Source organism: Giraffa tippelskirchi, chromosome Y (assembly GCF_054371585.1).
Source record: "Giraffa tippelskirchi isolate mGirTip1 chromosome Y, T2T-mGirTip1v1.2.pri, whole genome shotgun sequence".
NCBI classification, from domain to species: Eukaryota; Metazoa; Chordata; class Mammalia; order Artiodactyla; family Giraffidae; genus Giraffa; species Giraffa tippelskirchi.
This window is the reverse complement of record NC_137290.1, coordinates 20,736,795-20,760,442: the sequence shown is the minus strand read 5'-3', so window position 1 is coordinate 20,760,442 and position 23,648 is coordinate 20,736,795. Positions and strand designations below refer to the sequence as shown.

Genomic DNA, 23,648 nt, shown 5'->3' with positions numbered 1-23,648 from the left:
TGCTGAGCCCCTCAAAAAAGGTGTTGTCATTAAGGGCTTCCTTGGTGGCTCAGATAATAAAGAATCTGCATGCAATCCAGGAGGCCCAGGTTTCTTTCCCTGGGTTGGTTAGATCCCCTGGGGAAGGAAATAGCAACCCACTTCAGTATTCTTGCCTGGGAAATCCCATGGACAGAGGAGCCTGGAGAGCTACAGTCCATGAGGTTGCAAAAGAGTTGGACACGACTGAGCGACCTCACTTTCAGTCTTTATTAAACCCAGTTTGAGGTCCAGGCACATTGTGTGAGATCAAGGATGCTGACTTGCATCCGTGTTTTTTTTGTGTGAACCCGAGGGAATCCTCTCTGGGGATGCATGTTCATCTCTCCAGTGCCTGGGGCCCCTGCAGTCGTAACAGACTCCTTCTCCTTACAGATAAATACTCATGTGGTCACCCCCGGGCCAGCCCTTCTCACTGCCTGACCTCACCCACCAAAATTCTGCCTATTCCTGGGCATGTCTTGGCTAAAACTGTTCTCTTCCAAATTTTCCCTGCTGTCTGTTGAAATGCTGCCCTCCACTCTCATAGCTCATTTTCTCCCAGAAGATGCACTCCAAAAGGCAGCACTTTTCAAACTCAGTCACTCGTAGTCATTATTTTTGTCATTCCCAAAACCTGCTTGTTCACGTATTGCCTTAGTATATTTTCTTATCTGAAGCAGCAGCTGTTTAAAAAAATGAACTCAATTTTGAACTTAAACTTAACTACCACACAGTAGGGAAAACAGTATGTTGTGCTGTGCATAAAAGATGCAAAATGGAGAACTACAGTCAAAACGAAAGCAAGGCTTCTAAATTCTCCATAAATACCATTGTGCTGGGGATGGTTCTGTCCTTGGTGTGGAGTTCCCTTGAGTGATAGGTGTCAAGACTGCCAGGACCACACTGAGACTTCTCGTGAAGGAATTAGAAGAGATGAAAGGGAATATTCTTCGTTCTGGGTGATTCATTGGTATTCAGTGCTTTGGCCACTGGGAGGCTGTCTGGTTCCTTGGGGTACATGCTCTGTAGGTTTCCTATCCAAGCAAAGGATTCCTGTTAATGACCAGAGGGAATTTGGCTAAGTCTTTCTCAAAGTGCTTACTAACTCTAACTTTGTAAAACAGGGTACTTGCAACGATTCTGTTCAGCCAGTGGGTCATCGACTAGCAGGTGGGCAACTCCAGGCCAAGGGCTGGGTCATGTTGGCCTCAGTCCCTCAGAGGCCTTGACAAGTTTCTCAAATATCAGCAAGCCCACATTTGAGTACCCCCAAGGAGCCTGATATTTGAAGCTAGCACATACTGAAGAAGTGGCTTAATCATGTAAAGCAAGAATGTGCCCATTCACGTGGAGGCCCTTGGCATGGCAGCCTGGGATGGTCACTTAGAACTCACTGGCCTGGAGACCCTGCAGGTCAGCCTGAGTCCCGTCAACTTTCTGTTTTGTTTTTTCATGTGTTGGCTTCCGTTATAGGTGAAGCTTCATCATCCACAACAGCGGGCAGCCGGTCTCCCCCCAATATGCTGGTCCTCACCCACTCATCCTCCCAAACTCCCATGGCTGGGGTCACGGCCACCAACAGCACCATCTGCACAGCCACGGCCCAGCCACCACCACCAGCAGCAGCAGCAGCAGCCTGAGAAACCCGGTGAAAAAGCAGAGGCCAGTTTTACCGAAGGAGACTGCGCTGGCCATGCAACAGGTTGTGCGGACCTCATCAAGTAAGTTTCAAACGTCCACCCAAAAGAGGCACATGCAGAAGATGCAGCACCAGCAGAAGCCGCAGCAAAGCCAGCAGCAGCAGCCTCAGTCTTCCAAGAGGACGAGATATCAGAACAGACAGGCTGTGAAATGTACCAAGCCTCCCTATCTGCACTCCATGGCACCAGCTCTTTTTTTGCCACATGGACAGGAGAAAAATAGTCCTTGTTTTATTTGTTTACTTCCCCTTGGTTGCCTGGCCACTGTATCCTAGAGGCCTGACACGTTCCATTTGGCATTATTTTTAAAAATTAATTTGCAGCTTGCTGTTTTACTTTTCTCTTTTCTTTTCTCATTTTACAGACAGTGCATACATGTCTTCTTAGAACGAAGTGAAATGGATACCTAGACACACAAAAATCTATTGTCTTGATTGAATTCATATTTCATTCTCCACCCTTTCTCAGAGGTATTGTTAACCATAAGATCTTTTTCTAATATGTACGTGTATGTATTTCCGTATAAGTTGGCTTAAAGCTCAACATTCAGAAAACTAAGATCATGGCATCCGGTCGCATCACTTCACGGCAAATGGATGGGGAAAGAGTGGAAATAGTGGCTGACTCAAATTTTCTGGGCTCCAAAATCACTGCAGATGCTGATTGCAGCCATGAAATTTAAAGATGCTTACTCCTTGAAAGGAAAGTTATGACCAAGCTTGACAGCATATTAAAAAGCAGAGAGACATCACTTTGTCAGCAGAGGTCAGTCTAGTCAAGGCTATGGTTTCTCCAGTGGACATGTATGGATGTGAGAATTGGGATATCAAGAGGGCTGAGAACAAAAGAATTTAAGCTTTTGAGCTGTAGTGTTGGAGAAGACACTTAAGAGGCCCTTGGACTGCAGGAGATCCGGCCAGTCCATCCTAAAGAAGATCAGTCCTGGGTGTACATTGGAAGGACTGATGCTGAAGCTGAAAGTCCAACACTTTGGCCACTGGATGCAAAGAGCTGACTCATTTGCAAAGACCTTGGTGCTGGGAAGGATTGAAGGCAGGAGGAGAAGGGGAAGGCAGAGGATGAGATGGTTGGATGGCATCACCGACTCAACAGACATGGGTTTGGGTGGACTTCGGGAGTTGGTGATGGACAGGAAGGCCTGGTGTCCTGCAGTTCATGGAGTCGCAGAGCATTGGACATGACTGAGGGGCTGAATAGAACTGAAGTCTCTTATGTGTGAACCTTCAAGTTGGGAATTTTGAAAGACGTGAATGTTTGCCTGTTTAATCCTGTAAGTTAGTTCACCTCCCTGGCATATATTGTCACCCGCACACATCCTCTACAAGTCGTTGTGCTTTGTGTGCTTTACTGTACAGAGTGCAGTATTACAGTATCTTTATTTCAAGCTCAGGACGTCCATAAGCAAGCATAAAAGCAGCAGTGATGTACCTGGTATTGTACTATCTAGCTGATTGTGTGAGTTGGTTGCTTAGGCTAACTTTGTTGGACTTCTACAAAGAAATTGCACTTATGACCGTGCTCTAGGAATGGAACTTGTTCATAGGTAGGTCACTCACTGTCCTATTTATTTTGAAAATCTGGCCTTTTTCACTTTAAATGGCTTTTACTGCAGCATCTCTTAGAAAAGATGGACCACTTGTATTTGTTTTTTTTTGTTGTTTTTTTATTTGTTTGTTTGTTTGTTTAAGCAGAACTTCTCATGAATTTGAATTAACCCACTGACAACCATCTGGGGGAGGCCAGCAGAGACCAGGCTTCCCACTCTTTGATTCAGCAGATGACATTAACCGTATCGTGATTCTGGAGCTTCCAAGCCCTATTGACAGCAAACACCCAGATGCACTTTATAGGTCTTTCTGTCTCCATACAGATCTGCAGGCTGAGGATTGAGATACAAAGGGGAAGCCAGAATTGAAAGAGACACGTATACCCCAGTGTTCATTGCAGCCCTGTTCATAATAGCCAGGATAGGGAAGCAACCTAGATGTCAATGAGCAGACGAATGGATAGGAAAGCCGTGGTACAAATACACAATGGAATATTACTCAGCCATTAAAAAGATTACATTTAAATCAGATCTAATGAGGTGGATGAAACTGGAGCCTATTATACAGAGTAAAGTAAGCCAGGAATAAAAACACAAATACAGCATACTAATGCATATATATGATTCAGAAAGATGGTAATTATAACCCTAAATGCGAGACAGACAGGGAAAGAGACACAAAGGTATAGAACAGGATTTTAGACTATTTGGGAGAGGACAAGTATGGGATGATTAGGGAGAATGGAATTGAAACATGTATATTATTGCATGCAAAATTAATCGCCAGTCCATTTTTCATGCATGAGACAGGGTGCTCGGGGCTGGTGCACTGGGATGACCCAGAGGGATGGGATGGGAAGTGAGGTGTGGGGAGGGTTCAGGATGGGGAACACATGTACACCCGTGGCAGGTTCATGTCTATGTATGGCAAAACCACTAAAATATTGCAAAGTAATTAGCCTCCAAATAAAATAAATAAATTTATATTTAAAAAATTAAAAAAACAATAATAATGGAGAATTTGAACAAGGAATAAATATATAACTGTATGGGGGGGGAACCTCCAGTGGCTGCACCAACAGGAGCTCTCGGGCATGAAATACAACTTGGGTAAGTGCTGCTGACCTGGCCTCCACTGACAAAGGTTCTGGATAGGAACTTCTTGGCATGTCTAGAGTTAGGCCCAAATGTGCACTGAGTCAAAAGTAGGCCAGGCCGCCTTACCACTCTTAGGGAGAACACAGCATCCTAGGGAGTCTAACCTGGAGAAACCAGGTATGAAGCAGGAGCTGGCAGAAACCCGTTTTCCTCTCTTCCAAATACCAACATCAGCAACAAATTCATCACAACAGCTGTGGTAGCTTCTCCTGCTTGTGAGCTCTGACCTGTTGTAAAATTGCGAGAAGTCTCAGTAGCCTGAGCAGTTGGATAATTGTCCTGTCAGCCCAGTGATCAGTCCTGATGCCCTGTCTGGAAGATTAGATCTGCTGCCACTAAACACATCAAAAAGGAAATATACCCAAGTTGTAGCCGCAGCTCTGCTCATCTTAGCTGTGTGCCTCAGTTTCCTCATCTGTGAAATGGGTATTATAGGAGTATACACCTCCTTAAGGTTGGAGTACGGATTAAAAGAGTTCATATTTATAAAGTCTTTACAACAGTGCCTACAGATCATAGGTACTCTGTATTTGATAGAGAAACAAGCTTATACAAATGATAAATTTCAAAGTGAATTGAGTGGACATTTTTCAGAGGTTTTATGTGAGTACTTCCTGCAGAATCACCGCAGGGCCCCATTTTCAGTATCCTCAGGACCTGACGTTCATGATCATGCTGACATTCATGGTCAGCATGGTGGATGCCCGTTCTACAGATAAAGACGTTGGATCTCAGGGAAGCTGGGTGAGTCTCTGAACGGGCTCATATGACCAGGACATCCCCGACCCAAGGATTCACACCTGATAGGATTCACCTTCGGACCTGGTGTGAATGAGCCCATGGCTTGGGATGGACGATGAAGTCGGTATCCTCTCCCCTCCCCTCCTCTGGCAGAGCTGACCAAGGCAGAGATGCGGCAGAGCCTAGAAATGGAGCACGACCAGCTCATTGCTGAGGTGAAGAAGCAACTGGAGCTGGAGGAGCAGCAGGCAGTGGCCGAGACCAAGAGGAAGCTGTGGTGTACCAACTGCAAGAAGGAGGCCGTTTTCTACTGCTTCGGAATACCAGCTACTCTGACTACCCCTGCCAGAAGGCCCACTGGCCTGAGCACATGAAGTCTTGCACCCGGTCAGGTGGGACTTAGGAGTGTCCCCTGGCCCTGACTGTGGTGGACGGGCCCTTGGCTCCTCCTGGATCACAGGGCACTTGCCACGCTCACTCACCACAAGTGACTCCTACATACACGAGAGTAGCAGGCAGACACATAGCCAAGTCTTCAGGCACCATTGTCTCCACCCTCCAGTTTACTTGGATGCATTCACTTGTGTGAATGGAGCTTGTAATGACAGCCCAGATGACTTTAGCTTCATGTGGTTTGCTGTGGTTCTCTGCTGGGGGCAATATTTGTCTCTGCCCAAAGCAATGTGGGCATCCCTGGTAGCTAAGATGGTAAAGAAACTGCCTGCCATGCAGGAGACCTGGGTTCATTTCCTGGGTCGTGAAGATCCCTTGAAGAAGGAAATGGCAACACACTCCAGTATTGTTGCCTGGAGAAGGCCACAGACAGAGGAGCCTGGCAGGCTACATTTCATGGGGTTGCAAAGCGCTGGACATGACTGAGTGACTAAGCAGACACACACACACACACACACACACACACACACACACACACATCAAATGCATCTTCTACCCCTTTCTACAATGCACAAGCAGCATTATACAAGCCAGCCCCCACCATGGAGCCCATCTTGGACTCAAGGCTATAACAATCATTAGTTCTTACATGAAGGACAAAGTGCTGCTTTGGAACTAATCTGTCTTTTAAATCTCTTTCCAAAGCACGGCAAGCAGATCCTAGGCCAGGAAACTCTAGCTGGAGACATCACCTAGTAAGACTTGATTAATAATATATATTAGTAATATTTTATACTTAGTGCTCATTTATAGCCAATACTAGATTTCTGTATTTAGAAGTAGAAGTCTCCACTTCAAAGAATATATTTAAGTACAGATAACATAAATAATGTAACAAGGAAATGTGTCAGTGGATTGCTAAATTTTTCAAGGGTTGTAGATAAATGACCCAAGTTTCAGAAGCTCTAGGCAGGGGTTCGTAAGCTTTTTTTAAGAAGGTCTAGAGAATAAACATTTTATGATTTGTGGTCCATGTGGTCTGTGAAAACCTCTCAACTATGCTGTAACAGAGTGATAGCAAGTGCATGGGGATGTACACTCGTCTAAAATAGGAAATTATGAAACTGGAAGAGTCGTACTGTTTGCTTCACGAACATGCTTATATCTCCAGAATGATTTAATCAAACTTAAATCAGTTCAGGTCAGTTCAGTCACTCTGTCATGTCCGACTCTTTGCGACCCCTAGAACCACAACACGCCAGGCCTCCCTGTCGTTCAGCAACTCCCAGAGTTTACCCAAACTCTGCTGGATGGCGGTGATGACATCCAGCCACCTCATCTCCTGTTGTCCCCTTGTGCTCCTGCTCCCAATTATTCCAGCATTAGGGTCTTTTCTGGCGAGTCAATCGTTCATATCAGGTGGCCAAAGAATTGGAGTTTCAGCTACAACATCAGTACTTTCAGTGAACACCCAGGGCTGATCTTTAGGATGGACTGGTTGGATCTCCTTGCAGTCCAAGGGACTCTCAAGAGTCTTCTCCAACACCACAGTTCTAAAGCATCAATTCTTCGGGGCTCAGGTTTCTTCACAGTCCAACTCTCCCATTCATTCATGACTACTGGAAAAACCATAGCCTTGACTAGATGGACTTTGGTTGGCAAAGTAATGTCTCTGTTTTTTAATATGCTCTCTAGGTTCGTCATAAGTTTCCTTCCAAGGAATAAGGGTCTTTTAATTTCATGGCTGCAATCACCATCTTCAGTGATTTTGTAGCCCCACAAAAAAAAAGTCTGACACTGTTTCCCCATCCATTTCCTATGAAGTGATGGGACCAGTTGCCGTGATCTTAGTTTTCTGAATGTTGAGCTTTCAGCCAACCTTTTCACTCTTCTCTCTCACTCTTAAAAATGAACATATTTTCACACACAGTCTGGAATTCCTGTGTCTGGGAAGGCTTCGATCCAGCTATTCAGGGCCCACACTGTAACCTGGGTGGAGCTGGTTGGTATGTCTTAACACATGGTGGTTTGCACAGAGCAGGGTTCCCCGCAGTCCTGGGAACTACTATGCTCGGCGTATATGTGACTTCTGTCCCCTTCTGCACTCAACTACCACCCCTCAGCAGGAAGTAGACCCCGAGGTGAACACGGAAACATTGATAAGTTATCCCAGGGCACCTCCTCCGAAACTCAGGCAGCCCCCCTGGAAACCAGTGCCTTGAACGCGAAGAGGACGCTAGCTGAGAAATGCAAGGACAGTGGCTCGGTGAGTATCCATCGCACACACCTAGGGCCAAGCAGAATCTCAGAGGAGCCCACTCCCAATGCCACGGTGATTCCCGTGATGTGGGAAGTTGTCTGTCTTCAGGCTGCATGTAGAGGTGACAGAGTCTCTGCAGGGCTTCTTCTCCCCAGGTGTGTGTTGAGGGCAAGTGTGGTCTAGTAGAACCTTCTGTGATGATGGGAATGTTCTACATCCCCTCTGCCCATTGTGAGAACCTCCGACCAGCCTCATGTGGCACTTGAACTATTAGCACTTGAACTGGGGATAGTGTGACCAAAACTTGGATTTCAGGTTAATTTAATTAAATCAATTTAATGATAATTAATGTAGATGCAATAGCCATGGGTGGCTGGTGACTGTCATATTGGACACAGACGTCAAATTTCTTATTTTCCCAGGGGGTGCCATATGGATTGCATGCAGACTTATTTTAGAGGACACACTGGTCATTTTTTACATTTGTAGTCATTATGATTTTAATTCATGTGCATCAGGGAAAAACATCAATTCATCCCAGAAGTCAAACCTCTTTGACTTCATTGATATCATTGACTAGGAAGAGGTTATTGTGGAATAAAAGTGAATTGATATAATATGATTTAATATATAGGCAGCCTTCTCTATCCATGGATTTCTCACGTGTACATGCAACCAACCAAAATTCCATCTCTGTTTGGTTGAATACGTGAATGTGAAACCGTTGGATACAAAGGCATAGTTGTATTCATCCTTCTAGGGCATTTTATATAAGGAACTTGCACGTCCTTGGATTTTAGTATCCTTGGGAGGTCCTGGAACCATTCCACCTTGGGTCCTAGGGGATGGCTGTACATCCTTTGGGGATAGGGTAGAAATCCAGAGAGTGGAATAGGTCAGAGAGGGGGGAGTTGACAAGCAGTGTTCTTGAACCTGAGGCTCTAGCATTGAGTAAGGGACCTCCCTAGTTCTGTGTCCAGGGAGATGGAGCAGAAAAGGGCACAGAGCTTAGGCCACACTGACTGGTCTGGCCTTCCCTCCCTGAGCATGCCAGGCAGAGGGCGTGAAGGTGTTGTCGGGGCCGTGATGAGCACCCACATGGATCCCCAGGCTTCCCTGGGGTGGGGTAGGGGGGAGGCCCTGTTTAACACAGTGCCTTGGCTCCATCTGTCTCTTTCTGTGTTTCTAGATCCTTGACCTCTCTGGGTCCAGGGAAATACCCTCTCCTTTCTCTTATGCTCCAAGATAGACTCTGGTAAATGGCCCCCTGATGGTTGTATGTACTCTCATGTTCCACAGGGGCAGAGGGGAGCCATCTCCTCCAGGGGAGCCTGAAGGGTTCAGGGACGTGGTTTGCAAACTGTGGTTCCTTAGTGATCTTTGAGGGAACCCTGGGCTGGTCAGTAGAGGTGAGGGATAGCTGAGCAAGCAGCTTTGAGGCATTTCTCCAAGTCGAGAATTTACCTTATTTGTGTGAGTTTTGTGGGGTTTTTTGTTTGTTTTTTGTTTTTTGCTGTGTTGTGTTTGTTTTTTTCAGTTCTGAATCAAAGACAGAGAGAGTTTCTATTGTTGAACTGGGGAGGGGTAGAAAATACACTTGGTTTGTACAGTTCTTCTGCCCTCAGAAGTGACCATAGTAAATTAAACTGTGTGAACCCGTCCCTGAGGTACCAGCACCCACAGTCCGTGGAGGCCTTCAGAGGAGAAAAGCATTTCTACAGAAGTGATCTTTCTGTAGAAATTTTTCCTCTCAAGGAATAAGCTGGCAGGCTGTTTTGGGGAGTTTATCTGGCACTAACTTTTCTAGTTCTCTTCTGTGGAATTTGAGCTGTGTTCTTTAGGCTTTCCTCTGCACCCTCTCAAATAAGTTTTAGGGCCTTCTAAAATGGTTCATTCTCAGTGAGAACAGTTCTGCTTCTTTCAGGGTCCTTCAGCTCCAGGGTCTTTCTCTCTCCCAGATTATTCTCTTCAGCTGAAAACCAAATTTTCTTTGTTAGTTAGTTTCTGCATATTGAGTACTTAGAGTAAGAAATGATGTATCTTGTTAGGGTGGCTGGAGGTTTCCCAGTGGCACTGGAAGCGGGGTTTAGGTCCAGCAGAAAAGATGGGAGAGTGGCATGAGCTGATTATAGGGGGAATACGAACATGTATAGGCATGGAAGTATGGCTGAACCGCCTGTCAATCCCCTTCTCACTCTCACTAGGGTCTTGTGACTGCATCTGGAGGACACGTTGAGTTTGGAGCTGAGTGTCTTCCTCATCCCTTCTTCTAGCTTCTCTTTTTAACAATGGCAGAGCAGACTTCAGACTTCAACAGCAGCGCAGCACCCACCTCGAGTTTTCTGCTACAGTTGGGTGTTCATTATGTTGATTTGTGGAGTTGCCGTCTGTGTAGCGCAGGTATTCTGATTTCCTGCTTTTGGTGTTGATAGAGTTTCTGTTTGACTTAAGTGGAATGTGAGTTTAGGAACACCAGCTGAGCCATAAGTAGGGGGACGTGGGAAGTGTCAAAGCCATGGAGGTGGTTGGCCGGGGGAAGGGTTCAAGTTGGGAAAACACTGCTGCAGGCAGGGAGCCCTGCTGGGGATTTGGAGCAGCCAAGTGGTGTCATCCACATGGGAAGATGAGGATTGGTGATGCTGTGGGGTATGGAATCTGGTGTGACAAGGAGGCTTGCATGTACAAACGTGGTTGGGAGATACAGCATCTCCCAGTTGTGAGGTGGATGAGGTGTTTCTTGGCCCAGGGGTTGTTGGACCACCAGTCTTTATCAGAACTGCCATTGTCAGATGAAAGCAGCCAGAGATGGCACATAAAGAGATGTTCCTGTGCTGCAGTGAACTTGCCCTTGGGAAAGCAGGCATTGGGCTGGATTTGGCCTGTGGACCATCATTAGTTGACCCCCCGACCTGAAGCACCCTAGTGTGTGAGAGGATACAAAGGGAGGATGGAGAGAGGAAGTAAGAGTCTAGAGATGCTGGTGAGTTGGTGCAGAGGCTGGAGGGGGGAGAAGAACATCTCAGGGAGCCTGATGACTATGGGGGAGGGAGGGAAGGAACCCAAATTGTCAGCATTCATGAGGGAGTGTTTAAGGATTATTCTAGAGTGTGAGCTGAGCTGGAGGTTCCTGGAGGACTCATCAGGACTGCGAGCTCATGCCTGTTCATTTCCCCCTGTTTGCACTCCACAGCCATCTGGCTGAAGGCTTATGTCAAAGTAGACAGACCAGCTCATTTTGTCATTCCTCATATGCCTCCGGACTTCTGTTTGTGCTCACTGCTTGCTGACAGTGGAGGTGGAAGCGGGAGGAAAGCTGAACGTTACAAACATGGAGGTTCCTGTGCTCTTTATCAGCTTCTGGAAACAGGTTGGTTAAGATGAGCGTCTAGTTGAGAGAAAGAAAGGTTAAATAGGAGATAGGAACTTCCTTGGGGTGTCCATATGCCTTTCCTGTTCACTTGTCTCTTCAGCTTAAGAGTTTAAAGTGATGCATGCATATCGAGTTGACCCTTGAACAACATGGGTTTGGACTGTGCAGGTCCAAGTCTGAGTGGATTTATTTTCCTGTAATGAATACATTGCTACACAATCTGTAGCTGGTTGAATCTGTGGATGTGGATATGGAGGGCTGACCGTGAGACTAAGTTTCCATGGAATCTGGTGTCCATGGTGGGTCGTGGAATGAATCCCCTGTGGCATCCCTAATACAACGGGATATGTGTAGTCAGAGAAAATAAAATCATACAGGGAAAAACAATTCCTCGTCCCAGTCTTCATGGCTATTTTTTGCACCCTGTACTTATTTATAGATAACTTGTTTCCTCATATTTCTGTTTCTTGACTTTATCTAGACATTGCGTGTTGACTTCTCACTTTAGAAGATGAGAATCGGGGTCACTTACCACCTCTCTTCTCCCCTCTTTCCCAGACCACTCTGTCACTGTTTGACGTGCTCTATGGGCTTCCTTGCTCCAATACAACACTTATTCCTTAGTTCATGTTCTCCAGCTGGAGGAAACTGTCTCTGGACCCCTCTCTTGGTGCACATTTCCTCCCTCACCTCTCCTCCATTGTCATTTTCAGACTTTTCCATCTTCCTGCTCTGATTTCCCATCACCAAGGTGGAGAGAACTTGTGCATTCTATTCTATAACTGTAGTTGGTCCGTCTCAGTTCTGGCTGTTGGCTGAGTCATAAATGTGGCCAGATGACCATCTGTGTGTCCATCATTATGGTCGTTCTGTTTGTCTCAGAGTCAACTAGTGCACTGTGATTACATTTCCATCTTTGTACAGCCTTACGTTTCCCTGCGTGTTTCTTCTCCCCGCTCACTGCTCTCATATCTTCAACCATTTCCCTGCCAAATTCTTTGCCATAACAGTTGTTTTCTTGAGACACTTTTCATGTCACACATTTTGGGCTCTTCCATTTCAAATAAGTATGTGTCTGTGTCCTACCGTCATGGCTGAGGTGTGGTCCACTGAAATCTCACCTGTGGCTCCTTCCTCAACTCTTCTCACTCCATGCACCTCCATAATACTCTTTCCTGATCTGTCATTAGCCTTGGCAGTCGATTCAAGATTATATTTACCCTAAATAATCTAGGTTCCTTTGATGGAGCCTTGCCACCTAAGTGTGGTGGAGCCAGCGCCTCCAGTTTCCCTGGATGAACTAAGCTCTTGGCAGAGTGGTTCTGAAGGAAATTTGCTTTCAAACTTCTGGGAATGTATGGCTTTTACATCATGGTATGCCTTATTTCCACCTGTAATCTCGTGCAGCGTCCAGAGATCTTAGTTCATGGTTTAATATACATTTGTAAAAGCCTTAGTCTTCTATGAATGCCTCAAGTTGGAAAATGGCAACACTGACCCAGCAGTTCTCCAGTGCTAAGATCAGTAGCCTGTTGGACAGCAGGATGGAGAGCTGGTGGGGTTGTATGGACTCGAGCTCTCTTCCATACTCTAGCCCTCAGCCAGTCTCTGAGGTTGCCTTGCTGTCTCTTCAGTTAGCAACAGGTGTGACAAATCACCTGCCTCTGCCCCCAAACATCACAGAGCGCCAGCCTCACCCAAACTACCCAGCACAGAAGTGGAAGTATGAACCAACTTCATGGCAGCCAACGGGGATCTTTTCCCAGCAGGCAGTGTGCTCGTCTCTTGAGTGACTGTGTGTGTGTGTGTTTTCTTTGTGAGCATGCCTTTTCCTGAGTGATGGGTCTTGGCTTTGCCTGGTTTCTTCCTCGCTGTGCTCCTGATGGCCATTGGAAGCAGCAGTAGGAAATGAGAGAGCGAGGATGGATGGTCTGGCCTCTGTCTCTCTCTCTCTCTCTCTCTCTCTCTCTCTCTCTCCTGTTTTTATTTTATTTTATTTATTTATTGACCATGCTAAGCAGCTCATGAGATCTTAGTTCCCCATGTAGGCATTGAACCTGCACCCTTGACAGTGAAAGCACCAGGTCCTAACCACTGAACTGCCAGGGAATTTCAGATCTGGCTTCTTGAAGGGGCTTCATCCTTGCTCTTTTCATGATGAGTCCTGGATTAACACCCATTTCCTCCGCAGTGACTGGCTGAATCAGCCAGCGTGCCCTGTCCTGTCCACGGGAGAGGTTAGGCTCTGCACTTACTCAGGTGGCCTGGCTCCGGGATGTGGCTTCTGTGCTAAGTAAGCTAAGCCCTGCTGCCTAGCTGGTCTCGGCCTTCAGCAGAGCTGGGGAGATTCGATGTGACTTGAGTATATTGTTGTCAGTTTCTGCGTCGTGATGACCAGCTCCATCACCGACCTTCCAGAGGACTAACAATGTAGGTGTCACAAGTAGAGAAGAATGTTTAAGAAGGGGTGGATTTGGATTCAAGAACCCTAAGAGAGCTCCACCCTGGACCCCAGCTCTGTCCACCACAGTAGCACTCCCTTTGGGCCATAGATGCAAGTGATGAGGGTGTGTTCTCTCCTGAGTGAATATGTGATTTGGGAGATCCTTATCACTGTCTTTGCTGCTTCCCTTTCAGAACCAGAGCTCAGAACCAAACACAACCTGCCTATCACTAGGCAATAATAAGAGTACTTTCTCTTCTAGGTGATGATCTGGTCCCTTGTTCCCCGACTCTGATTCTGTCTCTAAGTTTGACAGTCGACTTCTTGTGTTCAAATATTATCATCCCACCTCAAGAAGTTAAAAAAAAGAAAAAAAAGTTGTGTCCCAATCTGTCTGAACTTGGTAAATGATCTAACATATGATGAGATCTTAGTGATGTGCTGGCAGGTCTCTCAGAGTCGGCCATCCCGCTGAGCCTGCAGGCTGGGTGTCTCCCCACTGGACAGACACCTCATTTGGCTCTTCCTTCAGTGTCCTCACATCTTACTCATCCACGATGTAGCTCCTTATGGTGCACATGTCCTTGAAACTCCCTTAGCCCTTACTGTGGGTCTTTCATCCTTCTGTTGACCCATTAGCTTGTCCATCCTGGGAGCCAGGTGGGGTTAACCATTAAGCCCAGGTGGGCTTAATCATTCTGGTCCTCACTTCTTTTCCTTTGGCTGGTTGAGGTATAATTCTGCTTTCAAGTTGCCTATACAGTGATGAAACAAACTCCATTAACAGAATTAAGTAGATTGAACACCAAATCTCAGTGCCTTTCTTGGTGCCCAAGGTTAAATATAACAAGAGCCTGGGGTTCTTTGTGTCTACACATGCAGTAAGAGTGCCTGGTCCCAATTACTGCATAAGAAACCTTTCTCCATTTATGGCCCAGGATGTGATCTATCCTGGAGAAAGTTCCATGTGCACTTGAGAAAAAGGTAAAATTGATTGTTTTGGGGTGGAAACTCCTGTAAATATCAATTAAATCTAATTTGTCTATTGTATCATTTAAAGTTTGTGTTTCCTTGTTAATTTTCTGTTTAGTTGATCTATCCATATGCGTGAGTGGAGTATTAAAGTCTCCCACTATTATTGTGTTATTGTTAATTTCCCCTTTCATACTTGTTAGTATTTGCCTTATATATTGTGGTGCTCCTATGTTGGGTGCATATATATTTATGATTGTTACGTCTTCTTCTTGAATTGATCCTTTGATCTTTATGTAGTGTCCTTCTTTGTCCCTTTTCACATCCTTTATTTTAAAGTCTATTTTATCTGAAATGAGTATTGCGACTCCTGCTTTCTTTTGGTCTCCGTTTGCATGGAATATGTTTTTCCATCCTTTCACTTTCAGCCTGTGTGTGTCTCTAGTTTTGAGGTGGGTCTCTTGTAGACAGCATATATAGGGGTCTTGTTTTTGTATCCATTTTTTATGGACTCTGAGGGAGAGGGTGAGGGTGGGACGTTCTGGGAGAATAGCATTGAAACATGTATATTATCATATGTGAAACAGAACACCATTCCATGTTCGATGCATGAGACAAGGGCTCAGGGCCGGGGCAATGGGATGATCCAGAAGGATGGGATGGGGAGGGAGGTGGGTGGGGGGTCCAGGAGGGGGAACACATGTAAACCCATGGCTGATTCATGTCAATGTATGGCAAAAACTATTGCAATGTTGTGAAGTGATTGGCCCCCAACTAAAATAAATACATTTATAAAAAAAAAAAAAGAAACCTTTCTCGATACGTTAGTATGTTTCCCCACTCATCTTTATTTTCTCCGAGCACGAAGCCCTTCTGTTTTTCCAACCAGCTCTTGTTAAATCCTTAAAGACCCAAAAATTCAGGTCAGTAAATGATGGCAGTATTTTCCCCCTGTGTGTTGGAGAGTTGCGAGGGGAAGGTGGCTTCCTGGGGAAGCAGGTGCAGATCAAGTAGAAGGGGATGGGAAGGAATGCTAAATCTCCTTTTCCCCTTGGCTTTCCCCCTCCCAGACCATTCCCAGAGCAGTAAATCCACTTGCTGGAGCGGCAGTGAGCAGAAGCAAGGCTCCACCCACTCTGAGCAGAACACTGGTACCAGTTCAAAGAGCCTCATCCTGAAAGAGTCCCACCTGGACACGTTCTGTACCTAGGGACATGCCAGGACACAAGCCACCCACTCCATGGAGGGAAACAACTCAGGCACCTGGGAAATCTGAAACGGCAAAGAAACATGAGATGGAGGACTGCCACCCTCTGACTTGGCCTCTGCAACTGGCATGGAGGGCAGAGCACATTATTTCATGTCTTGCATTATCCTTGACTGAGGACTCTTCCACCCACATGAAACCTTTGCTTTAGATGTAAATAATACACAATTTGTGACTGTCATCAAGCCTAGAGTACCTTCCCCTTTTCACACTTGTACTAACTTTAACTTATTAAAAAAAAAAGAGAGAGAGAGATAAAGAGAAAGAGAAAAACAAAACAAAAGACACACCCAACAACAAAAAGAATGTTTGGATGCTGGAGAAAGGATGGTCACCCAGCCAGTCTGTCACAGGGGTACAGAGAGGGCACAGGGGTTGTTTTACGGTGCACAGCTCCTCCTCTGTGACACCCTGTGAGCTGTTTCCATTTGTATGTCTGTACACAGCACATTGGGATCAAGAATTTCCAGCACAGAATTTAGTGCTGCTATGGACACATCACATGCACCCACTGGCCCCTTTCAAGTACTATGTTACCATGTTTTCAATGGGAAGCTCTCTGGACCAAAAGGGCACATAGATGTGCTCATTAATCTGATGTGATTTCCAGGATGACTCTACTCCAATAAAAGGGACAAAAGAAAAAAAATCCATATCTTTGTTTACATATGATTAACTAGAAACAACCCTGCTCACCTCAGTTTGCAGAAGAGAAGACCGTAGAAACCATTCAAGTCCGAAGCTCCAAAACAGAGATTTTCTTTACTTTGTGGTTCCTTTAAAGATACTCAAACCTTCTTGGTAAGAGATGGCCATGCCTCATAGAAGTGAAAAGTCAAAGGCAAGACACACGTGGAGGACATTTGAGCCTGAGATGAAGCATGTATGTGATATTTATACAATGGAATTTTAGGTTTTTATGTCAGTGTGAAACGAAGGCAGTTTGAGGGGAAGCAGGACACCACTCTGCCGTTACACTCCGTATGCTGTAGTACCATTTTGTATGTATGTTCAAGAAGCATTGAACAAAGCAAAAAGGTGATGTATGTATAGGATAAAAATTAATTGTACGATATCATTCTAGTACATTCTGTTGTACATTTTAGTCTTGTTTTCTTTCTTTTCATTATTGATAAGAGGATGCGAACTGTACAGTTTCCAGCTAGTTACTCATAATAGAAAATAAATAGAAAGTGGTACATATACACAATGGAATATTACTCAGCTATTAAAAAAAATACATTTGAATCGGTTCTACTGAGATGGATGAAACTGGAGCCCATTATACAGAGTGAAGTAAGCCAGAAAGAAAAACAACAATACAGTATACTAATGCATATATATGGAATTTGAAAGATGGTAACGATAACCCTATATGCGAGACAGAATAAGAGACACAGACGCATGGAGCAATTTTATGGACTCTGAGGGAGAAGGTGAGGGTGGGACGTTCTGGGAGAATGGCATTGAGACATGTGTATTGTCATATGTGAAACAGAGCACCATTCCATGTTCGATGCATGTGACAAGGGCTCAGGGCCGGGGCAATGGGATGATCCAGAAGGATGGGATGGGGAGGGAGGTGGGTGGGGGGTCCGGGAAGGGGAACACATGTAAACCCATGGCTGATTCATGTCAATGTATGGCAAAAACTATTACAATATTGTAAAGTAATTAGCCCCCAACTAAAATAAATAAATTTATTAAAAAAAAAAAAAGAAAAAAAAAGAAAAAAAAAAAAAAGAAAAGAGAGTACTAGAAGAAAACAAGAAAGAACATTTGTCAATTGCAGTTGTCAAAAGATACAAAAACCTAGCCATATTTGTGAAGCATAATTGCTTTTCACATACAGAAGTATTTTTTTCACAATTGTTTTGCATAACATTTGTATTAAACTTAAATATCTTGTCTGATGAGGGTGTTTCTTTGTGACTGAACCAGTCGATTCACGAGGTATGTTCTTATGGGTTCTCCCTACCCCCTAATTTTTTCAGAATCTTCACCTTTTTTATTTTTCTATTTTATTTTATTTTTTTAAAATAAATTTATTTATTTTAGTTGGGGGCTAATTACTTTACAATATTGTAGTAGTTTTTGCCATACATTGACATGAATCAGCCATGGGTTTACATGTGTTCCCCTTCCTGGACCCCCCTCCCACCTCCTTCCCCATCCCATCGCTCTGGGTTTATCCCATTGCCCCAGCCCTGAGCATTTGTCTCATGCATTGAACATGGAATGGTGTTCTGTTTCACATATGATATTATACATGTTTCAATGCTATTCTCCCAGAACGTCCCACCCTCACCTTCTCCCTCAGAGTCCACAAGACTGTTCTATCCATCTGTGTCTCTTTTTCTGTCTCGCATATAGGGTTATCATTACCATCTTTCAAATTCCATATATATGCATTAATATACTGTATTGGTGTTTTTCTTTCTGGCTTCCTTCACTCTGTATAATGGGCTCCAGTTTCATCCATCTCAATAGAACCGATTCAAATGTATTTTTTCAATGGCTGAGTAATATTCCATTGTGTATATGTACCCCGGCTTCCTTATCCATTCGTCTGCTGATGGACATCTAGGTTGCTTCCATGTCCTGGCTATTGTAAACACTGCTGCAATGAACACTTGGGTACACGCGTCTCTTTCAATTCTGGTTTCCTCGGTGTGTATGCTCAGCAGTGGGATTGCTGGATCATATGGCAGTTCTATTCCCAGTTTTTTAAGGAATCTCCACACTGTTCTCCTTAGTGGCTGTACTAGTTTGCATTCCCACCAACAGTGTAAGAGGGTTCCCTTTTCTCCATACCCTCTCCAGCATTTATTGCTTGTAGACTTTCGGATAGCAGCCATTCTGACTGGTGTGAAATGGTACCTCATTGTGGTTTTGATTTGCATTTCTCAAATAATGAGTGATGTTGAGCATCTTTTCATGTGTTTGTTAGCCATCTGTATGTCTTCTTTGGAGAAATATCTGTTTAGTTCTTTGGCCTATTTTTTGATTGGGTCGTTATTTTTCTGGAATTCAGCTGCAGGAGGTGCTTGTATATTTTTGTGATTAATTGTTTGTCTGTTGCTTCATTTGCTATGATTTTCTCCCATTCTGAAGGTTGTCTTTTCACCTTGCTTATAGTTTCCTTTGTTGTGCAAAAGCTTTTCATTTTAATTAGGTCCCATTTGTTTATTTTTTGCTTTTATTTACAATATTCTCGGAGGTGGGTCATGGAGGATCCTGCTGTGATTTATATCAGAGAGTGTTTTGCCTATGTTTTCCTCTAGGAGTTTTATAGTTTCGTGTCTTACGTTTAGATCTTTATTCCATTGTGAGTTTATTTTTGTGTATGGTGTTAGGAAGTGTTCTAGTTTCATTCTTTTACAAGTGGTTGACCAGTTTTCCCAGCACCACTTGTTAAAGAGGTTGTCTTCTCTCCATTGTATATTCTTGCCTCCTTTGTCGAAGATAAGGTGTCCATAGGTGTGTGGGTTTATCTCTGGTCTTTCTATTTTGTTCCATTGATCTATATTTCTGTCTTTGTGCCAGTACCATACTGCCTTGAGGACTGTGGCTTTGTAGTAGAGCCTGAAGTCAGGCAGGTTGATTCCTCCAGTTCCATTCTTCTTTCACAAGATTGCTTTGGCTATTCGAGGTTTCTTATGTTTCCATACAAATTGTGAAATGATTTGTTCTAGTTCTGTGAAAAATACCATTGGTAGCTTGATAGGGATTGCATTGAATCTATAGATTGCTTTGGGTAGTATACTCATTTTCGCTATTTTAATTCTTCCAATCCATGAACATGGTATTTTTCTCCATCTGTTTGTGTCCTCTTTGATTTCTTTCATCAGTGTTGTATAGTGTTCTATATATGTCTTTTGTTTCTTTAGGTAGATATAGTCCTAAGTATTTTATGCTTTTTGTTGAAATGGTGAACGGTATTGTTTTCTTAATTTCTCTTTCTGTTTTCTCATTATTGGAGTATAGGAGTGCAAGGGATTTCTGTGTGTTAATTTTATATCCTGCAACTTTACTATATTCATTCATTAGCTCTAGTAATTTTCTGGTAGAATCTTTAGGGTTTTCTATGTAGAGGATCATGTCATCTGCAAACAGTGAGAGTTTTATTTCTTCTTTTCCTATCTGTATTCCTTTTATTTCTTTTTCCGCTCTGATTGCTGTGGCCAAAACTTCCAAAACTATGTTGAATAGCAGTGATGAAAGTGGGTATCCTTGCCTTGTTCCTGACTTTAGGGGAAATGCTTTCAATTTTTCACCATTGAGGATAATGTTTGCTGTGGGTTTGTCATATATAGCTGTTATTATGTTGAGGTATGTTCCTTGTATTCCTGCTTTCTGGATGGATTTTATTAGAAATGGATGTGGAATTTTGTCAAAGGCTTTTTCTGCATCTATTGAGATAATCATATGGTTTTTATCTTTCAATTTGTTAATGTGGTGTATTACATTGAGTGATTGGCGGATATTAAAGAAACCTTGCATCCCTGGGATAAAGCCCACTTGGTCATGATGTATGATCTTTTTAATACGATGTTGGATTCTGTTTGCTAGAATGTTATTAAGGATTTTTGCATCTATGTTCATCAGTGATATTGGCCTGTAGTTTTCTTTTTTAGTGGCATCTTTGTCTGGTTTTGGAATTAGGGTGATGGTGGCCTCATAGAATGAGTTTGGAAGTTTATCATCTTCTGCAATTTTCTGGAAGAATTTGAGTAGGATAGGTGTTAGCTCTTGTCTAAACTTGGGGTAGAATTCCACTGTGAATCCGTCTGGTCGTGGGCTTTTGTTTGCTGGAAGATTTCTGATTACAGTTTCGATTTCCGTGCTTGTGATGGGTCTGTTAAGATCTTCTATTTCTTCCTGGTTCAGTTCTGGGAAGTTATACTTTTCAAGAATTTGTCCATTTCTTTCAAGTTGTCCATTTTGTTGGCATATAGCTGTTGGTAGTAGTTGCTTATGATCCTTTGTATTTCTGTGGAGTCTGTTGTGATCTCTCCATTTTCATTTCTCATTTTGTTGATCTGATTCTTCTCCCTTTGTTTCTTGATGAGTCTGGCTAATGGCTTGTCAATTGTGTTTATCTTCTCAAAAAAACAGCTTTTAGTTTTTTTGGGTTTTGCTATGGTCTCTTTTGTTTCTTTTGCATTTATTTCTGCCCTAATTTTTAAAATTTCTTTCCTTCTACTGACCCTGGGGTTCTTAGTTTCTTCCTTCTCTAGTTGCTTTAGGTGTAGAGTTAGTTTATTTGTTTTATTTCTTTCTTGTTTCTTGAGGTACGCCTGTATTGCTATGAACCTTCCCCTTAGCATTACTTTTACAGTGTCCCATAGGTTTTGGGTTGTCGTGTTTTCATTTTCATTTGTTTCTATGCATAATTAGATTTCTTTTTTGATTTCTTCTGTGATTTGTTGCTTATTCAGAAGCGTGTTGTTTAGCCTCCATATGTAGGAATTTTTAATAGTTTTTTTCCTGTAATTGAGGTCTGATCTTTTCCATTGTGGTCAGAGAAGACGGTTGGGATGATTTCAATTTTTTGGAATTTACCAAGGCTAGATTTATGACCCAGGATGTGATCTATCCTGGAGAAAGTTCGGTGTGCACTTGAGAAAAAGGTAAAATTGATTGTTTGGGGGTGAAAAGTCCTGTAAGTATCAATTAAATCTAATTTGTCTATTGTATGATTTAAAGTTTGCGTTTCCTTGTTAATTTTCTGTTTAGTTGATCTCTCCGTATGTGTGAGTGGAGTATTAAAATCTCCCACTATTATTGTGTTATTGTTAATTTCCCCTTTCACATTTGTTAGTATTTGCCTTATATATTGTGGTGCTCCTATGTTGGGTGCATATGTATTTATAATTGTTATATCTTCTTCTTGGATTGATCCTTTGATTATTATGTAGTGTCGTTCTTTGTCCCTTTTCACAGCCTTTATTTTAAAGTCTATTTCATCTGAAATGAGTATTGCGACTACTGCTTTCTTTTGGTCTACGTTTGCATGAAATGTGTTTTTTCCATCCCTTCACTTTCAGTCTGTATGTATCCCTGGTTTTGAGGTGGGTCTCTTGTAGACAGCATATATAGGGGTCTTGTTTTTGTATCCATTCAGCCAGCCTTTGTCTTTTGGTTGGGGCATTCAACCCATTTACATTTAAGGTAATTATTTGTAAGTATGATCCCGTTGCCATTTACTTTGTTGTTTTGAGTTCGTGTTTAAACACCCTTTCTGTGTTTCCTGTTTAGAGGAGATCCTTCAGCATTTGTTGGAGATCTGGTTTGGTGGTGCTGAATTCCCTCAGCTCTTGCTTGTCTGTAAAGCTTTTGAATTCTCCTTCATATCTGAATGAGATCCTTGCTGGGTACAGTAATCTGGGTTATAGATTATTCTCTTTTGTTACTTTAAGTATGTCCTGCCATTCCCTTCTAGCCTGAAGAGTTTCTATTGAAAGATCAGCCGTTATCCTTATGCGGGTCCCCTTGTATGTTATTTGTTGTTTTTCCCTTGCTGCTTTTAATATTTGTTCTTTGTGTTTCATCTTTGTTAATTTGATTAATATGTGTCTTGGGGTGTTTCACCTTGGCTTTATCCTGTTTGGGACTCTCTGGGTTTCTTGGACTTCTGTGACTATTTCCTTCCTCATTTTAGGGAAATTTTCAACTATTATCTCCTCGAGTATTTTTTCATGGCCTTTCCTTTTATCTTCTTCTTCTGGGACTCCTATGATTCGAATGTTGAGGCGTATCATATTGTCCCAGAGGTCCCTGAGGTTTTCCTCATTTTTTTGGATTCTTTTTTCCTCTCTGCTTCATTTATTTCCATCCATCTATCTTCTACCTCACTTATCCTATCTTCTGCCTCTGTTATTCTACTGTTGGTTCCCTCCAGAGTGTCTTTTATCTCCTTTATTTCATTATTCATTTTATATTGACTCCTTTTTATTTCTTCTAGGTCCTTGATAAACATGTCTTGCATCTTTTCAATCCTTGTCTCCAGGCTATTTATCTGTAACTCCATTTTGTTTTCAAGATGTTGGGTCATTTTTATTATCATTATTCTAAATTCTTTTTCAGATAGATTCCCTATCTCCTCTTTTGTTTGGTTTAGTGGGCATTTCTCATTTTCCTTTACTTGCTGAGTATTTCTCTGCCTTTTCATCTTGTTTAGCTTGCTGTGTTAGGCATGGCCTTTCTGTATTCTGGTAGTTTGAGGTTCCTCTTTATTGTGGAGGTTCCACACTGTGGGTGGGGTTGAACGGGTGGCTTGTCAAGGCTTCCTGGATGGGGGAGCTTGTGTTGGTGTTCTGGTGGATGGAGCTGGATTTCTTCTTTCTAGAGTGCAATGGAGTGTCCAGTATTGAGTTTTGAGATGTCTATGGATTTGGTGTGCCTCTGGGCAGCCTGTATATGGACGTTCAGCGCTATGTTCCTGCGATGCTGGAGAATTTGTGTGGTATGTCTTGCTCTGGAGCTTATTGGCTCTTGGGTGGAGCTTGGTTTCAGTGTATATGTGGAGGCTATTGGATTATCTCTTATTAATTAATGTTTCCCCTGGCTTTGAGTCTTATTCTTGTAGTAGCCTCAAGACTTCTCCATCCATACATCATCAATAATAAAACTTTTAGGTTAATGGTGAAAAGATTCTCCACAGTGAGGGATACACAGAAAGGTTCACTGAGTTACATGGAGATGTGAAGGGGGGGGTTGAGGTCACCAGGAAGGGAAGAGGGGGACTCCAACG

The 23,648-nt window shown here is 43.3% G+C and overlaps 1 pseudogene; it reads left to right on the top strand.

Moving 5' to 3' along the window:
• LOC145537724 (MYND-type zinc finger-containing chromatin reader ZMYND8-like) overlaps positions 1-23,648 on the top strand; it is a 94,191-nt pseudogene that overhangs the window by 30,844 nt on the left and 39,699 nt on the right.